General features: G+C 37.2%; 1 pseudogene; it reads right to left on the bottom strand.

Annotated features, from left to right (window-relative positions):
- Nucleotides 1-4,869: 4,869 nt before the first annotated feature.
- Nucleotides 4,870-26,725, bottom strand: part of LOC130542854 (WD repeat domain phosphoinositide-interacting protein 3-like) — a 73,355-nt pseudogene continuing 51,499 nt past the window's right edge.

Below are 26,725 nucleotides of genomic sequence, written 5' to 3' on the forward strand. Positions count from 1 at the left end.
GTGGGCAAGCAGATTGACCTGTCCATCCAAACTGAGTAATTCCTCACTCCTTCACTTTTTGTTTATGACTTTATTTCTTCATCCTTGGCAAGAGCAGAAAGTAAATCATGGCATTTCTTGGCTGAAAGGCAGAGTGAAACAGCTGTGACCCTTGAGATATTGTTTACTTTACTGCCTCCCGATACACACTCAGTCACTTTTGTTGGACATGCTTGATGTCTTTTGTTCATATAGTTGGCTGTTCCGTCTGCTCCACCAATTGATGAAGAGGCAGAGAGTTGCTGCTTTTAGCTACATTTATTAGTTCATTCATTAAACATTTATGACCACCTACTATCTGCCAGATACTGAGATGGTTACAAATAGGAAGAAACAGGTACCCTACCCTTAAGGTGCTAATAGTCTAGTAAGGGAAGACAGACATGTGAATATGAATCATTACACAAGGAGAGTAAGTACTAGAAGAGGTATGAACAAAATAACATGAGAACACAGAAAAGAGAAAGAATAATTCTGCATAGGAGAAAGGTGGAGAAAGGCAAGATACAGAATGTTTATAGACACAGTGATATTTCAATTGTACGCTTGTGGTAGGCAATGGCCAGAATGGTAGAAACCTTTATGACACAATAGGAAATAAAACTCAGAAATCAACAACTGTGGCACAGTTACAGGCCACAAAGGGTAGTAGGCTGAATGGATATAGTGATACACCACCCAAAGCACTTTAGGAGCCCTTTAGGGCCAAAGCACTCCAGCTGCCAGCAGCATTCCTGCTGAAGGCTCCACTTGGATTCCTTTGTAGGTTGGCCTAGCTCAACACTTTAGGATAAATAAGAATTTCTCAGGAAGAGGGGGAAAGGTCATGCAGGGAATAACATGTGAAATGCATGAGAGAAGGTATTTGGAGAAGTTCTGGGGCATTTAGGGCACAGATGTTCCAGTGAGCCTTAGATCTTGCAGCTGTACTCGGGGTTTCCTTATGGCCCAATTACCTACTTTGTTTCTAGCTTTTACCAAAGCCCAGATCTGATGCTAGAATAGCAAGCCCATCTCATGCAAGGCTTTTCATTTTATGCTCAGGTGTTGGGACATTATTTCCAAAGCAGTGAGGGTGATACTGGAGGGTTATTTTGGTGGGGAGCAACATGATCAGATTTGTGTATTGTAAGGTAAAATGGCTGCAGTGTGTAAACTGGACTGAAAGATTTTGAAAGAAAACAACTTTAGAGAACAGTTATGTTCAGTTAGCATTGACCCAGAGGTTAACAATTCAAGAAGGCATCAATAGCTCTGAAGACAAGGTACCCTTGATCATGGCTGTAGAAACCTGGATCCTATTGTCTAGGTTGGAATCTCAGGTCTGCCACTTACTTGCAATGTATATTTAAACAAGTTTCATGAACTATGTTTGCATTTTTCTCATCTACACTAATGATACCTATCTCATGGAGTTACCATGAGGATAAAGTGCATTAATATTTGGAAAGCCCTTCGAAGAACGACTGGCACAGAATAAATGTTCAATAACACTAGTTATTATTAGCTCAGCAGTTTCCTCAAATGTTTTATAGTAAGGACAGCTACTTTTCATTTATCAGAGCCCTGGGATCTCAAAAAACAGTGAGGAGAAAGGAATGTATTTATTAAAGTTGCTGATTAAAGTTGGAAAAGATGCACTGCTACCAGGAACTTCACCCTTGCCCCAGCCCCTAGGAACAACTTTCTCCTCCCCCTTCCCCAGTCAGAATGGCAAGCTGGGCAGGGGAATCCCATATGCTTAGTACTGAAAGGGGCACCCATAGTCGTCTTGGTAAACCATCCATTGAAGGTTGGGTTCCTACTACAGCCTGCCTCACCCTTTGGTTCTAGCATAGAAACTCACACGATCCCTATCCTCACAGAGCCCACAGTCTATTGGAGAGCATAACCATAAATTAACAACTACATATACATATATAATAGCACAATAAATGGTATAAAGCAGACTTAAAGATGAGATGCGAGTGAAGAGGAAGGAAGGACAAATTTACCCTGGGGCAAACAGGCAAAATTTCACCAAGACAATTACATCTGTGATGCATCTTACAGGATGAAGTTTTTCTTGCTAGGCAAAGAAGCTGGGGAAATGCATTTGATGCAGAAAGAACAGCCAACAAAGACATATAGTCTGGAAATAACCCAGGCTGTTTGCAAAATCTTGACAGCCAGAACATAGACTGAGGAATAGTAGGGGCAGAATAGTAAGGAAGGGCAGAGGTTTAGGCAGAGGAAGTGGGTTATAAATCCTTCAAATCAGTGTTTACCTCTTTATAACTATCCTGAAGGAAGGGCCTTTGAAGACTCCTACGAAGAGAAACATAATGAAATTGGTGGTTTAGAAAATCTTTGTGGTGTTATATGAGTGAAAGAGGGCAGGACTATTGCAAAGCCTCCTGGACATAAACAGGAAGTAAAGCCTTTTCGAGATGCAAAATTTAAAACCACAGTGATAACACAAATATTATCTTAATTTTTAAAATGCAAAATCCAAGGTATAATGTAGTTCAATGCTTTCCTCGGGTTGTACATATAATCGAGGAACTTTTTATTAATGGATTTTCTGTTTATATTTTGTTTATGTTTGCTTCATTCAGAGCATTATTTTACAGACATACAAGTTCAGAAGATATGCTTGCTTTTTAACCCAAAACAAATACAGAAGTAGAAAGATCAAGCTAAGAAAACTTTTTTTTTCTTATTTTAGTGTGAATGTCTGGAAAAGCAAAGTGTATATTGTCTGAAAAGAATTGCTCTATCAATCTCTACAAATGTTTCCATTCCTGTGAAAAATCAGTGTGCATTACTCAATATATATGCCCATCAATCTCTACTAGTTTGGGCTGAGGGTTAGTCTGGTAAAATTTCCCTACAGAATAACAAGTGCTAAAATGTCACTTCCTAAAACTGAGAATTTTATTTCACAAAGGTAAGTTTAAAGCACAAGTTCAGAATTAGAAATGAAACAAAAACTTTATGAGAATGCAATGTGAAATGTGTTGTGTTTCACAGATTATTTTTTCCTGAAGTTATTGGGTATTAAAATAAAATTCAGTGCTTTTCTGTTAAAAGTGATTACATGTGGGGCGCCTGGGTGGCACAGCGGTTAAGCATCTGCCTTCGGCTCAGGGCGTGATCCCAGCGTTCTGGGTTCAAGCCCCACATCAGGCTCCTCTGCTATGAGCCTGCTTCTTCCTTTCCCACTCCCCCTGCTTGTGTTCCCTCTCTCGCTGGCTGTCTCTATCTCTGTTAAATAAATAAATAAAAATCTTAAAAAAAAAAAAGTGATTACATGTTTACATTAAAACCCTGACAAAGTACAAAGGAGAAAATAAAAATTATTCATAGAGTCAGGAACCAGAAATAACTATTGTAAATATTTCACACTCCTTTCCATGCACACACATATATAATATTATATATTTATCACCTATTTCTATTCATTTAAATTATGCAATAAGCATTTTCCTGTGATAGTCAATGTTATTTGAAAACGATCTTTTAATAGTTGTATAATATTGTACCAGAAGGCTATTCCATAAATTATGTGACAATTAACTTACAATTGGGCATTTAAGTTATTTCTAATTTTCTACATTTTAAGAATTCTGCAATGTTCATCCCTGTACATGAATCATTCTTCACATCTCCACATCCCTGGTGACTTCCTAGGAGTAGAATCCTAGAACTAAAATCGTTAGGTTCAACTGTAAGTTATATTTTTAAAGCTTTTGCCAGTTATTGTCCAGTTGCTTTTGGGGCAGGCGTTACTAATACGCAGTTGCAGCAGGAGTTTATATTGACAGGCAAAGCATGATACATAATTAATAGTTACTTTTCCTTACTAAATATGAAGTGAGAATGTTTTCATAGTGCTTATTTCACAACTATTTTCTGTGATTTGTTTCTCTATATCTTATTATCAGTTTTCTCCTGGAGTATTGGTCTTCTTCATCTTCCTCTTTTGAATTAAGGGAGGAAGAAATTTTCTTTGTATCATAGATACTTTGGGATGCTCAGGAATGCCCCAATGGAAGAATTTGGGCTTTCTTTTTACTTTGCAAGCTGGTTAGGCTATTGAGTCTGGACTCCAGTTCATGTTGCTTGTGGGAACCTGTTAAGGACACGTGGGTTAAGATCAAGACTACAAAGTTCATAATTATTATATTCTGCTCATAGTTTAGCCTCTTTAGTCTTTTTGTCGTATTTTTGCAAAACTGAGGATTTGCTGCTATGCTGATTTTAAATGTTGAAGTCAAAAACACAAAAGTAAATCTCTTTATCAGGAATTTAAGAAAATTAAATATACCTCAAACAGTACTTAACAATACAGAGCCCATAACTTATGGCACTTACTTAATGTTTTTAAAAAATGTGATGTGTCTTTCATTTCCAAAGTACTGGTTTGTAGCTAATCTTAAAAATGTTGAAGACAGAAAAAGATGCCAAGGAAAAGGAAGTAGATATGACAGACAAAGCATTATATAAGGCATTAATGCTCAACATTGACAGAAATCACCAAAGGACATTCTCTCTCGAATATCACTTTGTTGAAAGAGATGTTGAATATTTTCTTTTGTACGTTCAAATTAACTAATTTTTAAAGTCTATGCATTACTTTGTTCCTTACACATAACTGAAAAATTTAGTTTTAACCCTGAATAAAACTGACTCTCCTCATTTATAAGACCTAGTCCTACCCCATGGGAAGACTAGCTACTCCTGTCAGTGATACCACAAAGCTCTTGGGCTTATTGGGTGGGTCTCGGCACACTCAACACTTCAGTGGGGTGGTCAGCATGGGTGTTGAAGGCACGCACTTGTGAAGAATCACAGCTTGTCATTGTTCATTCCTAGAAACCACACATAGGCATCCCCGGATGCACTTCTCCTTGAAGTTGAATAGGAATGCATATAGGAGCTGCCTTCTGAGCAAATTGAATGACAACATTTGAGTCTGTTCCAAAAGCACAAATGCATGGAGAGCGTAAGGGAACCTGAAATTTGGGAAAACTCTGTTTAGAACTTAAGTATTTTGGAAGAAAACTGCTGACACCGAACTAGACTGTTTATTCCTTCTTTGGATCTTTGGCAGCAAAAATGTGCACCGTGCCATGGTCACTAGATACACAGATGAGGGAAGCATCCTGACTGAAGTAAATGAAATAAACATTTGCTGCTTGCAATCCTCTTCTTGGTTCCTGGACTCAATGCCCTGATGAAGTAGCAAATATTTTTCTAAGAGTCCCTTTTTCAGATTGCAATTTTTGTTCCCTACAGGTTGACAGCAATGCAGTTTAGGATGCCCTTCTGTGAGGGAATGTCCACAGGCAGCTTCTCGGTGTTGGCCAAATCCATAAGCTGCACGTGTCTTGTTGCATGCCCAAAAGGCCAAGAAAGAATTGCTACTATCATGATATGAGACACAAAGGGTTGGGGCGCCTGGGTGGCACAGCGGTTAAGCGTCTGCCTTCGGCTCAGGGTGTGATCCCGGCGTTATGGGATCGAGCCCCACATCAGGCTCCTCCGCTATGAGCCTGCTTCTTCCTCTCCCACTCCCCCTGCTTGTGTTCCCTCTCTCGCTGGCTATCTCTATCTCTGTCGAATAAATAAATAAAATCTTAAATTAAAAAAAGACACAAAGGGTTAGGCTGGGTTATAGCAGGTTTCAAAGACAGGAACTGATAGGGATTGTGTGTACATGTAAACACCTTAATTACGGAGTGCCACATGACCATAATTCTATCTCATTTCAGTGTGACCTCTTTGACTTCAGTAGAAAATTTTATTTTATTTTATTTTTTACAAGATTTATTTATTTTTAGAGAAAGAACACACGTGTGGGGGAGGACAAGAGGGGAAGGGAGAGGAAGAGAATCTCATTTGCAGACTCCCCACTAAGCCCAGAGCCTGCACAGGCCTCAATCTCACAATCCTGAGATCATGACCTGAGCTAAAATCAAGAGTCAGATGCTGACTACGCCTCCAGGTGCTCCGCAAATTTTATTTTAATAAATCTTTTTTTGATTATTCAAGGTTATCATTTTATTGGAAAAGCATTTTGGCTTTTTTTCTACCAACAACAAAATCTCAAGAGTTGCAGTGAAATACTGCTTGGGGAGACCTGGAGGTGGGATCAGGCGGCCCTGGTGCGGGAAATGCATGCATACCAGGGAGCCCTCTGGGCACCCAGTGCATCCACCTGGCAGTGCAATGAGTGGGACGGGGCTTCATGCTTTTTATTTCTATTGCTTTGACTTTATATATTAGATAACAAAATGTTATTGACATGTTACTTTTTTTTTGAAAGATGATTTGGTTCAAGGCAATTCCAATGGGACTTTTGGCAATTTTTAGAATGACCATAGAGTTCACCTGAAAGAACAACTGTTTGAGACTAGTGAGGAAAATGCTGAAAAGAGGAAACAGTGGGGTATCGCCCTGCCCAATTAAAAAAAAAAAAAAGGTTTTGTATAAGGTAGTAGTAATTGGCGTAATACAATACAAACTTAGGAAGAAAGAGACAATGGAAAGAATAGAAAGTCAAGAAAAAGACCTATGTAAATATAAATAATCTAGAATATAATAAAGGTGTCACTTGAGAGACATCTGTAGATGAAAGATCTACATCTGTAGAGAAAGATTAAATAACAAATGTCAGACTAATCATTGCACCAAAATAATGCCTAGACTGCTGAAAGATCTTGGTATTTCTTTAAAAACCCAGAGAAATTTTTTTGGAAAGAACTTTCTAAGCAAATACGTCACAAAATTCAGAACCAATAAAGGGAGTTGACAGATTTGATTGGGGAAAAAAACACCCAGAATCAATTCAATGAAAAAGAAAAAGAGAAAAAAATGTTTTATAATAGTCATAATATACATGAAAGTTTCCTGAAAGCTAATAAGAGAAATAAAAAAAAAAAAAGAGGAATGAGATTATCACAAAAGAGGTACATAAATGGTCAAAAAAGGGAGAAAAATTTTCCATAGATACATCAAAGATTTAATAATCATAAGGTATATAACATTTCCTACAATTCAATAAGAAAAAGAAAAAAGAATATATCACAAAGAAGATACATAAATGGTCAAGACACATAAAAATTTCAACCACAGTAGGAGCAAAACAAATGCAAATGGATAAGTTTTCATCTATCAAACTGAACAAAGATTTTAAGGAATAAGAACAGCTAGTGTTTTCATGGACATCATCCTAGTCTGTTCAGGCTGCTATAACAACATACCATAAACTGGGTGACTTTAACCACAAACACTATTTGTCAGAACTCTAGAGGCTAGGAAGTCCAAGATCAGGTTGCTGGCAGATTGAGTGACTGATGAGGACCTGCTAATAACCTGAGAACTTGATTTTTACATGGCCTTCTTATTGGTTCTTCACAGGTCAGAAGGGACAAGGGAGCTCTCTGGGTTTTCTTTTATACGGGAACTATCTCATTAATGACGGCTCTACCCTCATGACCTATCACCTCCTAAAGGCTCACCTCCAATTACCATCACCCTGGGGATTTGATTCCAACACATAAATTTGGGTGTGAGTGAGGAGATACAAATATTCAGTCTCACCACACCAGGAAGAAAACCATGGCCAGCTGAACTGGTCATACAAGGGGATACAGAATGGTAGTGAAAGAAGGTAGCTATACATCACCTACAGCCATGTGACCAGTTATAGAAAAGAGGACTATTAAGAGTCAGGAGTATTCCCGCTTTTTCTGTTAGGAAAAACACAATTTCTGTGTGTGTACCAAATATATTTGTTTTCCTGTCATTCCTTTATCATGTAACATAAGATAGATGTATTGACTTTATATCATGGTACTTAAGTATTGCTAATTTTACATTATAGTATTTAAGTTACATGGTATCAAGAAGAGTATGTCCTCTTTTGGGGAAAGAGTTAGTGGGTTCTCAGTTGTAGGCAGGATAGTTGTATCATGTTAGGTGAAATTATAACCCCATTATTGCTTTTATTTGGAAATTAAGTATAGTTTAATGAGAGGGATATGAGTGCCCAATTGACAAGGAATGGATTTGTGAAAGTTAAGTTCAAATTTAAGTAAAAAAATATATTTAAGTAATCTCTACAGCCAATGTGGGGCTCGAATTCACAACCCCAAGATGAAGAGCTGTATGCTCCTCTGACTGAACATAAATGTCAACTTGACAGGATCAGGGAATGCCCAGATATTTGATTAAACATTATTTCTAGGTATGACTGGGAGGGTGTTTCTGGATGAGATTAGCATTTGAATTGTGAATGCAGATTACCCTCCCGAAAGGGCATCATTTAATCTCATGAGGGCCTGCATAGAACAAAAAGGCAGAAGAGGAAGAATTTGCCCCTTTTTTCTGCCTCATTGTTGGTGCTGAGATATTTTATCCCTTCTTCTGCCCTGGAATTTACGTCATTGGTTCTCAACCCTTAGATTCAGACTGAATTATACCACCAGCTTTGCAGGGTCTCCAGCCGGTAGATGGCAGACCACAGGACTTCTCGGTCTCCATAACTGGGTGAGCTAATCCCTTATAATAATCTTCTTTTATATCCAAATGGTTCTTTTCCTCTGGAGAATCCTAACTAATATACACATCATAAACAGTCACTTTCTTGCACTCATGGTAAATTGCTACCACCTTTCTGGAAGGGAATTTGGGAGTGTGCTTCAAAAGTTTTAAACAATGAAGTCATGCTTTTTGACATAATTCCACATCTAGGAAGTTATCCAACAGTAATAGCTATGGATGAATTTACAGATTTCTCCACATGAACAGACAACTCAGTATAGTTTAGAAAACTAAAAAACTGGACACAACTTAAATGTCTAATCATTGTGGATTTACCAAGGAAACTATTTCATCATTCAAAGCTACACTAGGAAGGCTATTTTTTAACAGCGAAGTGTACTCTTGTATTAGTCTTATGTAACATGAAGCTATAAAACAATGTGCTCATGATGCCATTTTTATATGCCATTTTTTGACACTTACAAATCTGCATTCCTGCAGAGAATGGAGCTCTGATTTAAAGTCAAGGGTGTGAAGAGGAGATAGTAATGGTGGGGTTCCTCTCAGAAATGAAAGCTGACTCTATAAATGCCACTGGTTCTAATAGCTGTCTGAAAAAGAGTTAGAGAATAAAGGTCAGGAACTGTATTTTAAATGCTGTTTAAAAACCTCAGAACTTTTGTCATTTACCCTTTACAGAAACTGCCTCATTATTTCCCCACAGTAATCATTCCTTTATTTAACAATTATTTTTGAGCACCTAATATGTGCCAGGCATTATTTTAGGTGCTAAGGTAGGAGCAGAGAAGAAAACAGAAAAAGTCATTGCTTTCATGTTACTATGTACTCAGATTCATAGTAACAGACATAAAGCAATCAAATACATAATGTGTCAGTGGGTGCTGAATGCTATAAAAAAAAAAAGCAGAGTGAAGAAATAGAGGATGTAGCCTCTTTGATTAGCTGACATTTGAACAAAGGCCCTCAGGAAGCGAGGGAGTGGGCTATGCTGACTTCCAAGGGAAAGGAGGACCGTGTAGGCAGAGACAAAGGTAAGGCCAGTGGCCCTGAGTCGGGAGTGTGCTTAGTGGCTAAGGAGCAGCCAGAAAATCAGAGAAGCTGGCGTGAAGTAAGGCAAAGGAAGAATGTAAGAGATAAAATCAGAGGCAACTGGGGGGCCAGGGAACTTAGTGAGATGAGGGTTAGCAAGGAAATTCTTATATGAAACCTTGTATCTCTCTTCTACAAGAAAGCAAGGAGCTGGAGCGATTCTATACAACTTTTCAGTTACTCTAAGAGGAAAGGAATCCTGACAGCAAAACCTACCAACAAGTGAACAAAACAGGGTAAATATTTGAGATCTATTGACAGGTATGAAAGGTATATGGAGGCAGCTAGGGGCTAAGAAGGTGGGGTTGGGGTTTCCTTGAAACCCAAAATGGTTCTGAAATAATTATGCCTGGTACATATGTTTTTAAGTGAAAGTTTGTTTTTGAAAATGTGTTAGAAAATGTCAGTGGGTGTTCTCCCTGTGTAACCAAGCATGAAGAATGAATATCCTCCAGTTCACTTCTGTTTTTCTTGCAAAGAATATGCATACAGAGGTTTGCTATACAGAAAATGAGTAATTTGAATTTTTCTCCTGAACTCAAAAATGATCCAGATTATTTGGCAGTTTGACTTCTTCCAGTTTGCATTGCATTTGCATTTTAACACAATGTCAATAGACATAACTATCTTCTTTGAACATTTTATTCTTTTCCTTTACAGAGTAGTTATTCTGATCAGAGGATAAAATAACAACTTAAAATGAAGACTCTGATGGAAATCAGGCCAACTGATTGAAATAAATTTAAAAAGAAATCCTACCTCAAGCTGTATGTGTAACAGCATGAAATGATATACTCCTGCTGTTTCAGAAAAGATGAATTACTATGAATGCCCCCTAAACAAGAGATGAAACTTCAAAATATTGGCATCTGAAAAAAAAATAGAACTTAACCAAGGACGGAAGACCCATACTACAAAGATGTACTACATTAGGTCCTTTTAACCATAAATGCCTTAAGAAGAGATTGTATATTTATTTGTTAATTCATAAAATATTATTGCGTGTATGTTCTGTTCCAGCAACTGTCCTAGGCACAGGATAACTTGGGGCAGTAGGGAAGGATGATAAAGGAATTAACTATATTATAAACACAGTGAAAGAAGCAAGCACACAGGGGTGGGTGAAGTTACTGTAGAAACAGAAAAGACTGGAGAACTGGGAAAGGCTTCTTGAAAGAGATATTGCTTGGGAACCTGGAAAATCCGGATTTGAAGGATGATGCAGTAGGAAGATTTTAGGAAAGGGGTCGAGGGACCTAGCTTCCAGTACGAACTCTGCTATTAACTAAACTTGTGACTTGATAGGCAAGGGGAAGTGTGCATGAAGGGAAGAGACAGGAAAAGCAAGGGGGCTATGAAAGAATGCTTGACACAAATCAGGGGGAAAGACTGAAGGCCTTGAAGGATGTGGCTGTTGCCCTTTGCCAGCTACGCTATGCCTGTGGCGCCACTTATCCTGGGATTTTTTGGATTGAAGAGAAGCAGTTGCTGACGACTTTAGGATCTCTCCTGCACCTCTTCTAGTGTCTGTGGACTTTTCCAACTCCTCCATAATGAAAACTAAGACTGATCTACTGCACTGCTTTTCAGTGAATGCTCCCAGAATCTCCCACATGATCACCCAGGGTCCTCACTAAAAATACAGATCCTTGGGTCTTACATCAGGGGGCTGAATCAGAATATCTGGGGCAAGAGTCTGGACCTATATTTTAAGACCCTTATTAAGTGATTCTCATCTTTGTCTACCCATTCCATCCTCCTTGCCATCCAAAGAAAGAAGTACCCACACTTGTACCCCCAAACAGGGACACTGTGGGGACTGAAATCTATGGTTCTCAACTCCCAGTTGGGGTGGGGTTTCCACTCCATTGTGTAATTTTCCATTTCTCATCCAACAATCTAAATTTATTTAGTATTTCTATAAATAATGTGGAAAAACTCTTCTGTTGTTAAGCAGAGTAGGAACTTAAGTTGTGCATAATATGATACTTTGATTTTATCTGTGAGCAAAAATATTCATGGAAAAATACTGAAAGGAAATCCAACAAAATGTTAGTCATTTTTGCCTTCATGGGGTAGATTGTTGATTTTATTCATCTTTCTTTTTTACCGTAGTTTGTGTCCTATAAAATATGTGCACATATTTTATAATTAAAAATAACACAATAACTTCATTTAACCTGGAATAAAATCAAAGTTGAAATGCATAAACCTATAAGCAGCCCTCAGAGAACTTTCAAAGCCCCGATAAATTGTGTTTTCAAGACTTAACAGTTTTTGTCGGCTCTGGCTTCCCAGATGGTATGGATACGCTCAGTGATCTCTGACCTCATTTGATTTCTAAAAATGTTCTTTGATCATCAACTTTTGCCCTACTTTTCCTGAAAAATTAAGTCATCCGAAACTCTGACTCAAGAACACAAAGGGTTTGGAAGGTTTCGATTTAGGGGATGAATAGAAATCATGGGGAGTAATATCTGTTCACTTCTAAAACCCTGTAAATCTTCTTTATGAGAAATTTAAAGGCAGGCTTGAAATTCTTGATCTAGGACTTAAAAGTTGATGAGGATAAAAGGAAATTCATATATTCTCAAATAGAGAGAAAGCCAAAATTTTAAGATTGTGATTTGCTTTTGATGACTTTTTATTATGAACAAAGTGATTTTTTAATTTTTGAAATTATATGTAATATACTCCTATTATACACAATTAAAAAAAATAAAAAATATGAATTATCCATAGTCCTACTATACATTAACTTTACAACATATTTTCTATAGTTTATGCATAGGACTAGAATTACAGACTACATATAATTTGTATTCTTATAATTTTTGTGATATTTTAATATACATATTTCTTAGGTCACTAAGTAGATTTTAGAAACATCAATGAACCAAATGATTCCTGACACTAAAATCTTCATAGAACTGATCTGTTTTGTTCAGATTACGAATCTGCTTCAAATGGGCGTTTGGTATGACGTATTTGGATAGTCAGGGGGATCTTCATTCTATTTTTTATTGTCCTATTATATAATTAGTTACACCTAGGTGAAACAGTGATAAGGGCAGTATAAGTTCAAGTGAAAAAACTTTTAGTCCTCATCAAGATATATCTCTCATGGATGGAGATTCATATAAAAAAAGCTTATGACTAAATAATAAATATCAGCTTCTTAAATAGGAAATTTAACTTGTCATAACAGATGAATTTGACCAAATTTTTGTGAAAGTACTAAAATGAGGATTCTTCTGACTCCTCTGTCCTACTTTAGAAGCTGCAGCCCCTTTAAGTCCTGCATAATATAAAGAAAATAGCCACCGACATTGGAGAATCTTAGGAAACTTTTATTGACATAAGCATTGAAATATTTCCAGATGGATCTGGACTCTGAATATTTGGGTATTGATATATCACATGGAGTCTTCCCTATTTATTTCTCAATAAATACCCAAAGCTGCTTACACTTAAAGAAAGAGAAAGGCAAAATATTCTGAGATAAGTGACATAGCAGGTAACTGCTGATACCACATATGAAAACATTGGATAAACTCTCTTAATGCCTAATCTTGGAGACCAGAAATAACATTCCCAGGAATTTTTTTTTTTTTTTTTTTTTTTTTTTGGTCCCAGGAAATTCAAGTCTAGTTCCTCTGATCTTTCAGTGGGGGAGATTATAGTTCCCCCAATTTCAGTTAAAACCCTTGCAAAAAATTCCCTAAGCAGTTTTCATATTAGAATTTCTTTTTTCTTTCCTATAGTGGCACATGCTCTTTACATTTAAACTTAAATTGTCCTATATCAATCACCAAGTAGTTCACTTAGGGCTTTAGAAAAAATTCATTCATAAAATATTAAGAATGCAAAGTGGCTTTTTTCCTAACTCTGAATTCAGTTATATCATGTTGATACTTGAAATCAGCCACAGTGAGAGTATTTCAAACCAGAAATCAACAAACTCTTTAGTTTTGTCAGAAGTCAGTAGTTAAATCAGAACCCTTACCTCTAACCCCATCAGGCTTGCTTGACCAGACCACCACTGTCTGTAGAGCTCCATGTATGACTAAAGCACAAGAAGAGTCTGATAATCATGTACTTCATGGCCCTGATCTTAATGTAGATATCCTTAATTGGCTCTCACTGGCCATAGGATGTAGAGCGTAGACACAACAGCATAAGCTACTTGTAAAGAAAAATGAGAGCCAAGTTTCCCATTTAGGAGCATTTCAAAGTGACCCAAAGAATGTTATAGAAAACTTTCTTCTTCCTTTAATTCAAAGAAGAAAGAAGACGACAAAGATGAAGAATGAACAGGGGGAATAGAGGAGAAGGTAAAAGAGAAAAGAAGGAAAAGGAAGAAAAAATGAGGATGAAAAAAGGGCTTGTCAAAAATCTTGCCTTTTCATAGTGGCCAAAATGCACAGTCATTATTCATCCTTTGTTTCAGAGGCACTTTTACTGTGGATTTTCCTTTTCCTTCTCTTTCTTTCTTTCTTTCTTTCTTTCTTTCTTTCTTTCTTTCTTTCTTTCTTTCTTTCTTTCTTTCATAGCAGTATTAGAACACCCTACAGGAATATCAGTACAGGAATATTCTGGACCATGCTTTGCTGCTGCCCTTCACGATCAAGACTGTCCACTCCATTAATGAGTCATAATGTTCTTTTTCTGAGATTCAATGACACAAATAAGGGATTCTCAGATGTAAAAGAACCAGTCACAGGCAAAACAACATTAGACAAAAGAGACTGAACTTGAATCATTGTTTTTGGAGAGAGCCAAGGGCTTACATCAGACTCATTATGAAGCTGCCTTTCAGAAAATTAAATTTCTTATTAAACTGTTAACTTGACTCTAATTTCTCAAAGACCCGTATTATACTTTATCTTAGTTTAATACTAGTCAAATACATCACTTAAAATATACTCTATTGAGACTTTCTGAATATCAGATATATAGCCAAATGAGATATCAAAATTTCTCATACAGGCAGTTCAGATGAGATGTTTTCATAAATTACATCAATGGTGCAGCATACACTCTGTAGTCTCAAGACACAGAACAATTTCCATAAGTCCAGTTATACTTCCAAGTGTTGTTGGTGTCACCATGAAACACAACAAGAAGGTGAAGGTGAAACACAGGTACTGTAATTTGCAGTTTGCACCATATTTCAGGCGCATTTCTGCTTGACATTATATTCAGACAAGCAACAATAAGTAATTCTCAGTTACCCTTTGTGATATCACAGAGATTTTTCTAATAAAACGCAGAAGCAGAAAACATAAAATGTAAGTCCCTAGTCAGGTAGGGATTTTGTTCTTTTATTCACTAACACCAGATATTTCTACTGTTTAGGACAGTTACTTGGGAGAGCGGGCACTCAATAAATACTTGTGGACTGAATGAGCAAATGAATGGACATTTCAGATTAGTAGCCTTACTATTTTTTATAGTTTTCATTCAGTTTGATTGAATTCACCAATGGCTGTAGTTTCCTTTTTATTTTCCATGGTAACTATATATTTCTGCCACAGAGAAGTAAAGGAACTCCAGTCACAATGCATGTTTTACAATTCTACAAATTAACTTTATTTTCATAAAAACCTCATCTCAAATAAGTTAGTCATGTCAGAAAATCCCTTAGCTAAGGAATATATGCAACAAAAATTATATCAAGAGACCAATTTATATTTATAATCCTGTTTATTAAAATTTTTTGTTATTTATTTCCATCACTTTTTTCCCTGTTCACAAAAGCACAATTCAAATAAACAAATGAACAACAACTAAAAACTGATTTTCTGTTAAATGAGACAGGAAGCCACCAAAATCCTAGAGGAGAACACAGGCAGCAACCTCTTTGGCTTCAGCCAGATCAACTTCTTACTGGACATGTCACCAGAGGCAAGGGAAACAAAAATGAACTATTGGTACTTCATCAAGATAAAAAGCTGCTGCACAGTGAAAGAAACAATCAACAAAACTCAAAGGCAACCTACGGAATGGGAGAAGATATTTGCAAACGACATTTCTGATAAAGGGCTAGTATCCAAAATCTATAAAGAACTTAACAAACTCAAAACCCAAAAAACAAATAATCCAGTTAAGAAATGGGCAGAAGACGTGAATAGACATCTTTCCAAAGAAGACAACTAGATGGCTAATAGACACATGAAAAGAAGTTCAACATCATTCATCATCAGGGAAATACAAATCAAAACCATGGTGAGATACCACCTCACACCTGTCAGAATGGCTAAAATCAACACAAGAAACAATGGGTGTTGGTGAAGATGTGGAGAAAGGGGAACCCTCTTGCACTGTTAGTGGGTAGGAATGCAAACTGGTGCAACCCTTGTGGAAAACACTATGGAGTTTCCTCAAAAAGTTAAAAATAGAACTGCCCTATGACCCAGCAAATGTACCACTAGGTATTTACCCAAAGGATACAAAAATACAGATTTGAAGGGGTACATACACCCTGATGTTTATAGCAGCATTATCAACAATAGCCAAACTATGGAAAGAGCTCAAACATCCATTGACTGATGAATAGATAAAGAACAGGTGGTATGTATGTGTGTGTGTGTGTGTGTGTATACAAAACTCAGCCATATAAAAGAATGAAATCTTGCCATTTGTAATGATGTGGATGAAGCTAAATTGTTATTATGCTAAGTGAAATAAGCCAGAGAAAGACAAATAGCATATGATTTCACTCATATGTGGAATTTAAGAAACAAAACAGATGAACATATGGGAAAGGGAAAAAAGAGAGAGGGAAACAAACTATATGAGACTCTTAAAAATAGAGAACAAAGTGAGGCTTGATGGAATGAAGAAGGTGGGGGATGGGCTAGATGGATGTTGAGTATTAAGGAAGGCACTAGTTATGATGAGCAGTGGGTGTTATATGTAAGTGATGAATCACTGAATTCTCTTCCTGAAACCATGTTTACTAACTAGAATTTAAATAAAAATTAAAGAACAAAACAAACAAATGAACAAAAACAAAAGGAATGTCCCATACTCTTTTGCTAACTAAGCACCTGGACTCACTCTTTCTGTTTTTACAGCAATCTAGAGCAACTGTGGAATCACCTGGACACAAAAGGACACTCATGTATTAAGGTAGTTTCTAAAAAGAAGAAAAAATACCATATCCACATCTGGAAGTCTATTAGGAAATGAATTATGGTTGAAAATAGTTAATGAACACTTTTGGAACATGTATATTTGAGGAGAATCAACTTAATTACCTTTGTCAATCAAAGTCTTAATTATACAGTTAATTAATGCTAATTAGTTGATAAAGTATTTATAATTAACCACACATACTATTATATTCTACTACACCTAGAGATTTCTTTTAAACTAAGCCTGCCTATAGATGCCTATAAATGAAAATATGTAAATAATTTTTTTACATACTGTTAATTTTCAGAAATATCAAAATAAATGAAATCAGATTTTTTATTTCGAAAATTTAATTCTAAACTTCCCTTTCCAAATCAAGAAATTAAGACTTTTTCTCTCTTGAAAATAAGAAAATGTGATTTTAAAAATGCCTGAGCCTCCAAATCTATGGTAGAAAATTTATAGTTTTTGGTAACAAATTCTCCTAAAAATCATGAATTATTTAGATCACTGTTTCCCTAATTTGGCTGTGCATCAAAATCTCCTAGGAAGCTTTTAAAAATATATATCTCAAGATCTCTGCCTAAATCTACAGAGTCAGAACCTTTGGGGATAAAACTCAAGAATCTGAATTTTTGTTTTAAAGTATGCTCCACATCCAGCCTGGAGCCCAATGTGGGGCTTGAGCACATGTCCCTGAGATCAAGACCTGAGCTGAGATAAAGAGTTGGACACTTAACCAACTGAGCCACACAGGCACCCCGAAAGTCCATATTAAATTTTTTTTTCTCCAGGTAGTTCTGATGTATAGCCAAATTTGAGAATAGAAGATTTAAGATAAGTATCTCCTACCATCAGGTGCTGTCCTCATTAATTCTTCCACATACTCCAAAAACTGAATCTACGTAAAAATTAAGCCAGTTATCAAACTTAGACTTTGAATCGTTCTGACTTAATATTTGGTCCACAAAGGACACACAAAATCCTGGAGCACCTGCTGGGCAATCCAAACACAGTATCTTTTATCATACATAGTTATTGCAATTATGGTACCAGTTCAGAACCGTGTGGCTTCTGATCAGGACACACATTATACAGAACATAAACAGTAAAATTTTAAATATAAGTGCAAATCACACTTGATGTTCTCAATTGCCAGCTTTGATTTGTGGTCTGCTGCTACTCACACAAAAGCAGCTCTTTTTAGTGTCCTCTACTGTAAAAAAGGTTGTAGAGAATTACAAGTGATAAGTAAGTACCTTAACTACAATGGGATTTTAGCTATAAAACATAAAGAGAACCCAGAAGGTTATCCTGATAGCTTAGGCTCCCCCCAGAAATTAAGAGTTTGAGGGGCTTGAGTTTAGGTAATTTTGGGGGCAAGTAATCCCAGAGAATAGAAGTCAGGGAGTAGGACATGGAAGGAAGAAAAGTTAGTACAAGAATGTGTTCTCAACATGGTCACTTGCTGTGAGCACTGGAGTTAGATTATGCTGGGTCTTCTGAGAAGTAATGTAGAATATGCCTCAAAATTGCTCACTGGAAGGAAAGAAGAAGAAAGCATCTTTGCACAAGCTCCCACTTCCAATCAGTCAAGGACTGCCTCATCAGATGTTTATTCTCTGGCATTCCAGTGTGTCTATGTGTGAGTGTTACCCAGTTCCCACAAGCATCCCATATTGCAATGTCAAAGAGCTGGAGCACAAAACAGCAGGTATGTTGCAGGCAAAGGTGAAGTGCTCTCACATTACATATTTGTATGAAGCTGGTTGTTATGTGATGGCTAGATTAAAACGTGGGCCAAGAAGACCAGAGACAAGGCACAGAAGTTGTCCAATACAGTCGTGCATGTATCCAGGAGGCTGCTGTTCTGCAGTGAGTCTGCACTTCAGAGGTATGAGATTCCAAAGGCTGAATACTCCTATTTATGTATTGAAATATTCCCATAGCTCTCTGAATTACCAAAAATAGCAGGAAGTTATGCTCCTTACATACTGTACATTGGGAGTCTGTACAATGGCACCTCCCTTCCTCTCATACTGTCAATTTCTTATCCACATTCAAGGCTTTTAACTTCTCTTTCTACTGAGCGATTGTTTTGTATTTCACCTGTGACTAGTGAGAAGCTGATTAATCCCCAAATCTATGGTATACATTTAGCAAATGAACAAGATATGGAAATTACAGTGGGGGTATCAGGCACCTCAATGATGCTTTTGGGTATAAGTCTCCTCTAGTATCACCTCACTATCAAACACCACTAGAGATAAGATTATCTCGGGCTCCTACACCAGGGTCCTTGGGTTCCTAAGGTATACGAGTAAAGTGATGGAGTGTCAACACTATTCTGAAGATTCATGGTCAGTAATGCTTGTGGAGAACCTGCCACAACACATTTGCCTGACTTGTTATTATCTGCCATGTTTCTGGAAGATAGACCTTGCTCCTCTTCATCACTGTTCCCAAATATTTCTCAGGGATAAACTTACTTCACCTTACATACCAACATCACCGCTATGCATTTTGAAAATCAAGTTCCCATTCCATTCCTAAGAACAGTTTTCCTTTTGAATTAACCTGCATTTCTAATTCCACTGTTTAGACACTATCTCTGATCGAAGACCACCTTTCTGTGGTAATTGACAATGTCTGCATTTGACCTCTGATCCTGTCAGCTCTGTGCTAATCCTCTTGCCCTTAGCTTCATTGTCTCTTTATTCCTAAGAAGATGTAGGCCCAGCATCTAGAAACATATAGCTTGATGATTTGCTGGGAGATTTGTTGTTACAGGAAACCATGGCTTTGTGTATTCCTGTTGTGTGAAGGAATTTGATATTTCATAGAACAGAATGATTAGATTTCTTATGCTTTTACAATGTTCATAGCAGCATTGTCCACAATAGCTAAATTGTGGAAGGAGCCGAGATGCCCTTCAACAGATGACCGGATTAAGAAGATGTGGTCCATATCTACAATGGAATATTATTCAGCCATCAGAAAGAACGATTACCCAACATTTGCAGCAACATGGACTAGACTGGAGGAGATTATGCTAAGTGAAATAAATCAAGCAGAGAAAGACAATTATCATATGGTTTCACTCATTTATGGAACATAAGAAATAGAAGGAAGATTGGTAGGAGAAGGAAGGGAAGAATGAAGGGAGGGTAAACAGAAGGGGGAATAAACCATGAGAGACTATGGACTCTGGGAAACAAACTGAGGGCTTCAGAGGGAAGGGGAGGGGAGGTGGGGGACTGGGATAGGCCGGTGATGGGTATAAAGGAGGGCACATATTGCATGGTGCCCTGGGTGTTATACGTAAATAATGAATCATGGAACATTACATCAAACACTAAGGATATACTGTATGGTGACTAACATAACGTAATAAAAAATTATTTTAAAAAAAGATTTCTTATGCTTTTGAGATATTACATATTCCCATGCAGGAACTCATCAAATTGAGTCTGATCTAAAATAATACAAAAGTAGAAAGGAATTTTTCATCCTATCACCCTTTTTCTTGCAGTTCCCATGGATATCCCAACCCTAATCCACTGTTTAATCATATCCTTTATGACTATATTTCTTTGGCAATGGGAAGAAAGTGGTACTAAGACAGGCTTAGGGGAGGATACATTCTAGCTCATATAACCGAACAATTAAGGGAATATTTGACTTCAGTTATGGTTTTACCCAGTGTTCAGTAAGAAGGAAATAGACATTTCTATCTTTATTTCTTGGCTCTGCCTCCACAATGTTATATTCATTTTCAGCAAACTCCCACTCCTAGACAGTGGTTGTAAGATGACTGCAGCAGCATCAGTTTCTGCATGCTCTTATGTGGTGGAAAAAAAGAATTGGGAGTATATTTGAGAATCTGTAATGAAATTTTCATTGAACCTCATTGAATCTTAATGGCTTATTCATCTATATTGGACTATTATGGATTGAATTGTGTTCCCTCCAAATTCATATGTTGAAGTCCTAACACACAGTACCTGTGGATGTTACCTTATTTGAAAATAGGGTCATTGCAGATGTCATTAGCTAAGACTAGGTCTTATGGGAGTAGTGTGTCTTTAATCCAGTATGACTGGTATCCTTACAAAAAGGGAAAATTTGGAAATAGGCACACAAGGAGAACACCATGTAAAAATGAAGGCAGAGATTAGGGTAATGCAGCAAAACCCAAGAAATGCCACAGAATGCCTGCAAACCACCAGAAGCTAAGAGAAAGACATGGAACAGATTCTCTTCATAGCATCCAGAAGGAACTAACCCTGTTGACACCTTGAGCTTGGAACTGTAAGAAAATAACCTTCTGTTGTTTAAGCCACCCAGTTTATGGTACTTTGCAAGTACCAGGAAACTAATATATGGACCAATCACTGTAATCCAGTGAAAGCAATACACTGGCCAGGCTTGAGTCATGTGAGGGTCCACCATACCAGGAATGGAATGGCAGCACTGGAACAGACTGAGGGAAGGGGTGATTCTCAGGAGTTAAGCTGGAGTTGAAGGATGAATGGAACCTGGTTAGAAAAAACTTCAGCTTTCAACTATATAGTTCTTTATCTTCTCTCAATTTTAGGTGCATCAAGGTTCACTTCTCCATTTATCCATGTGATAAATCTTTCAGTCCTTCAACTTCTGCACAGGGCCTTCAGTCTTTCAGTCCTTCAACTTCTGCACAGGGCCAAGTATTTCTCAGGGCTCCAGAAACACTGGAAATGCCCATGATTTCCTTCCCAGATGGAAGGTGTTAATGTAAGTAATGTTAATGTAAGATGCCTGATAAATGATATCTCAGTAATCAGTGTATTTCATGAAAATGTTCTACTTTTTGTCCACAATATATGAGACAATTTTGCTAAACAAATACCAAAGTAATAGGATGAATGCATGTGGAAATTCCACAAAAAGCTAAACTTTGAAGTGGCATGTAATAAATTACCAAAAAAAAGTACTTTTGAGGTTGAAACACGTTTTGTGTACTACTGCTATGTGAGAAGTATGAAATTGTGCTTGCTTAGAGGAGAGGTGGAGTCACTGGTGGTATTATTAATGTATATGTTGAGATAATAAAACTTGAGCCATTGGTATATATATTCATGAAATGGGCTATTAACATTCTGTTTGTTTTATATTTAACTCTGTAGGGTCTACTAATTTACAATTAAATTAAAAAATCCACTAGGACTAATGAGCTAATAATTGCAAAGAACTCTGTGCATGGATAAATGGCACCAAGGGAGGACAAACTTCTATTTGTGAAAATCGAAACATCTGAGACTTTAATTACATCCCTTGCTAGAACTGACTTGTAATCAGCTATGGAGACTAGCTCATTAATGCCCTACTATGGGATTCCTAAACAACATATTGAAAGCCATTTCACTTATCAAATTTGAATATACTTAAGAGCAGGCATTTTCTGATAATTCTGTCTCAGTACAGCAGTTTCTCTTTTCTCATTGAAATCCAAAGGATTCTAATTAGTCCTATAGTATAACTCACCTCGGCATTGTCAGGATTTTCATTTCAGTTTTTAAAATGGGTAGTGGGTGTATGTTTGAGGGATGTTATTTCTAAGATGGGGGAAATGAGTTTCTTCAAGTCTCTGTGTGGAGATAGTTATGGGACAAGGCTCAGTGAAGTGCAGACCAAGATATTTGGTTTTCAGTGTGGGAATCCTGAGCTTGCCTAAAGCATCACTGAAGGAAGTGCCAAAGTTTCTCCAACTGTGATTTTGTCAATCAAGTGTTTTGGAAAATGTACAAAGTTATATAAACACACATATATGTACACAATTTAGAGATTTGAATCTCCAATTTGAAAATGTTTAAGCCTGATGAAAAACGGAGAGAACAATGAACGATCACCCTTAGTACAATGAACACCCTTAAACCATTCACTTGGACTACGACATATACATATTGATCCATTTTATAAAAGTTTAAATATAATATTTATGTTTATATTTAATATTTACACTAGATAATGTTAATTAGTAATCTTTGAGAGGGAATGCTATTGGTATTTTGATAGAGATTGCACTAAATGTGTAGACTGCTTTGGGTAGTATAGGCATTTTAACTATATTTGTTCTTCCAATCCATGTGCATGGAATGTTTTTCTATTACTTTGTGTCCTCTTCAATTTCTCTCATAAGTGTTCTATAGTTTTACCTCTTTGGTTGGGTTTATTCCTAAGTTTCTTATGGGTTTTGGTATAATTTTAAAAGGGATCAATTCCTTGATTTCTCTTTCTGTTGCTTCATTATTGGTATATAGAAATGCAACAGATTTCTGTATTTTGATTTTATATCCTACAACATTACTGAATTCATGTATCAGTTCTTTTTTTTTTTTTTTTTTTTTTTTTTTTTTAAATGATTTTTTATTATATTATGTTAGTCACCATACAGTACATCCCCCGTTTCCGATGTAAGGCTCGATGATTCATTAGTTGTGTATAACACCCAGTGCACCATGCAATACGTGCCCTCCTTACTACCCATCACCGGTCTATCCCATTCCCCCACCCCCCTCCCCTCTGAAGTCCTCAGTTTGTTTCTCATAGTCCATAGTCTCTCATGTTTCATTCCCCCTTCTGATTACCCCCCCTTTCTTTATCCCTTTCTTCCCCTACCGATCAACCTAGTTCTTATGTTCCATAGATGAGAGAAATCATATGATAGTTGTCTTTCTCTGCTTGACTTATTTCACTTAGCATTATCTCCTCCAGTGCTGTCCATGTTGTAGCAAATGTTGAGAACTCGTTCTTTCTGATAGCTGAGTAATATTCCATTGTATATATGGACCACAACTTCTTAATCCAGTCATCTGTTGAAGGGCATCTCGGCTCCTTCCACAATTTAGCTATTGTGGACATTGCTGCTATGAACATTGGGGTGCATATGGCCCTTCTCTTCACTCCGTCTGTATCTTTGGGGTAAATACCCAGTAGTGCAATGGCTGGATCATAGGGTAGCTCAATTTTTAACTTTTTAAGGGACCTCCACACTGTTTTCCAGAGTGGCTGTACCAACTTGCATTCCCACCAACAATGTAGGAGGGATCCCCTTTCTCCACATCCTCTCCAACAATTGTTGTTTCTTGCCTTGTCTATTTTTGCCATTCTAACTGGCGTAAGGTGGTATCTCAGTGTGGTTTTGATTTGAATTTCCTTGATGGCTAATGATTTTGAACATTTTTTCATGTGTCTGTTAGCCATTTGTATGTCTTCATTGGAAAAGTGTCTGTTCATATCTTCTGCCCATTTTTTGATTTGTTTATTTGTTTCTCGTGTATTGAGTTTGAGAAGTTCTTTGTAGATCTTGGATACCAGTCCTTTATCTGTAGTGTCATTTGCAAATATATTCTCCCATTCCGTGGGCTGCCTCTTAGTTTTTCTGACTGTTTCCTTGGATGTGCAGAAACTTTTAATCTTGATGAAGTCCCATAAATTCATTTTATCTTTTGTTTCTCTTGCCTTTGGGGATGTGTCATGAAAAAGGTTGCTTTGGCCGATGTCGTAGAGGTTGTTGCCTATCTTCTCCTCTAGAATTTTGATGGATTCCTGTCTCACATCGAGGTCTTTCATCCATTTGGAGTTTATTTTTGTGTATGGTGTGAGAGAGTGGTCAAGTTTCATTCTTTTGCATATAGCTGTCCAATTTTCCCAGCACCATTTATTGAAGAGACTGTCTTTTTCCCACCGGATGTTTTTTCCTGCTTTATCAAATATTAGTTGCCCAAAGAGCTGAGGGTCCATTTCTGGGCTCTCTATTCTGTTCCATTGGTCTATGTGTCTGTTTTTGTGCCAGTACCATGCTGTCTTTGTGATCACAGCTTTGTAGTACAGCTCGAAATCTGGCATTGTGATGCCCCCAGCTTTGTTTTTCCTTTTCAACAGTTCCTTGGAGATTCGGGGCCTTTTCTGTTTCCATACAAATTTAAGGACTGTTTGTTCCAGTTCTTTGAAAAATGTCCTTGGTATTTTGATCGGGATAGCATTGAAAGTGTAGATTGCTCTGGGTAGCATGGACATTTTAACTATGTTAATTCTTCCAATCCATGAGCATGGAATATCTTTCCATCTTTTTATGTCTTCCTCAATGTCTTTTAAGAGTGATTTATAGTTTCTAGAATATAGGTCCTTTACGTCTCTGGTTAAGTTAATTCCAAGGTAACGTATGGTTTTTGGTGCTATTGTAAATGGGATGGATTCCCTAATTTCTCTTTCTTCGGTCTCGTTATTCGTGTATAGAAATGCAACTGATTTCTGAGCATTTATTTTGTATCCTGCCACGTTACTGAATTGCTCTATAACTTCTAATAGTTTGGGAGTGGCTTCTTTTGGGTTTTCCATATAGAGTATCATGTCATCTGCGAAGAGAGACATTTTGACTTCTTCTTTGCCAATTTGAATACCTTTGATCCCTTTTTGTCGTCTGATTGCTGTTGCAAGGACTTCTAGTACTATGTTGAATAATAGTGGCGAGAGTGGGCATCCTTGTCGAGTTCCTGATCTTAAGGGAAAGGCTTCCAGCTTTTCCCCATTGAGAATAATATTTGCAGTAGGCTTTTCATAGATGGCTTTTATGAGATTGAGAAATGTACCTTCTATTCCTACACTCTGAAGGGTTTTAATCAGGAAAGGATGCTGTATTTTGTCAAATGCTTTTTCGGCATCGATTGAGAGGATCATATGGTTCCTGAGTCTTTTCTTGTTGATATGATGTATCACGCTGATTGATTTGCGAATATTGAACCACGCTTGCATCCCATGTATGAATCCCACTTGATCGTGATGGATAATCCTTTTAATGTACTGTTGGATTCTATTAGCAAGTATCTTGTTGAGGATTTTGGCGTCCATATTCATTAGGGAAATCGGTCTGTAATTCTCCTTTTTGATGGGGTCTTTGCCTGGTTTGGGGATCAAGGTAATATTGGCCTCATAAAATGAGTTTGGTAGCTTTCCTTCTGTTTCTATTTTTTGAAATAGCTTTAGGAGAATAGGTATTATTTCTTCTTTGAATGTTTGGTAGAATTCCCCAGGAAAACCGTCTGGGCCTGGAGTTTTGTTATTTGGAAGGTTGTTTATCACTGACTCAATTTCTTCATAATTAATTGGCCTGTTTAAGGAATCAATTTCTTCTGGTTTCAATCTTGGTAGTTTATAGGTTTCCAGGAAGGATTCCATCTCTTCCAGATTGCTTAGTTTATTGGCATATAGCTGTTGATAAAAATTTCTAATAATCCTTCCAATTTCAATGGTGCTCGTCGTGACCTCTCCTTTTTCGTTCATAATTTTAATAATCTGGGTCCTTTCTCTTTTCTTTTGGATAAGTCTTGCCAGGGGTCTGTCAATTTTATTGATTCTCTCAAAGAACCAGCTTCTAGTCCTGTTGATCTGCTCTACTGTACTTCTGGTTTCTGCTTGATTGATTTCAGCTCTAATTTTGGTCAATTGCTTCCTCGTGCGTGGATTAGGCCTGTCCCTCTGTTGCTGTTCCAGCTTCTTGAGGTGAGAATATAAAAACTGCATTTTAGATTTTTCTATTCTTTTGAGTGAGGCTTGGATGGCTATGTATTTCCCCCTTAGGACTGCCTTTGCAGTATCCCATAGGTTTTGGACTGTTGTATTTTCATTCTCATTGGTCTCCATAAATTGTTTAATTTGATTTTTGATTTCCTGGTTTATCGAGTCATTCCTGAGCAGGATGGTTCTTAGTCTCCAAGTGTTTGAGTTTCTTCCAAATTTTTCCTTGTGGTTGAGTTCCAATTTCAGAGCGTTGTGGTCTGAGAACATGCAGGGGATAATTTCAGTCTTTTGGTATCGGTTGAGACCTGTTTTGTGTCCCAGAACATGGTCTATTCTTGAGAATGTTCCA

Source organism: Ursus arctos, unplaced genomic scaffold (genome assembly GCF_023065955.2).
Source record: "Ursus arctos isolate Adak ecotype North America unplaced genomic scaffold, UrsArc2.0 scaffold_56, whole genome shotgun sequence".
Classification (NCBI taxonomy): Eukaryota; Metazoa; Chordata; class Mammalia; order Carnivora; family Ursidae; genus Ursus; species Ursus arctos.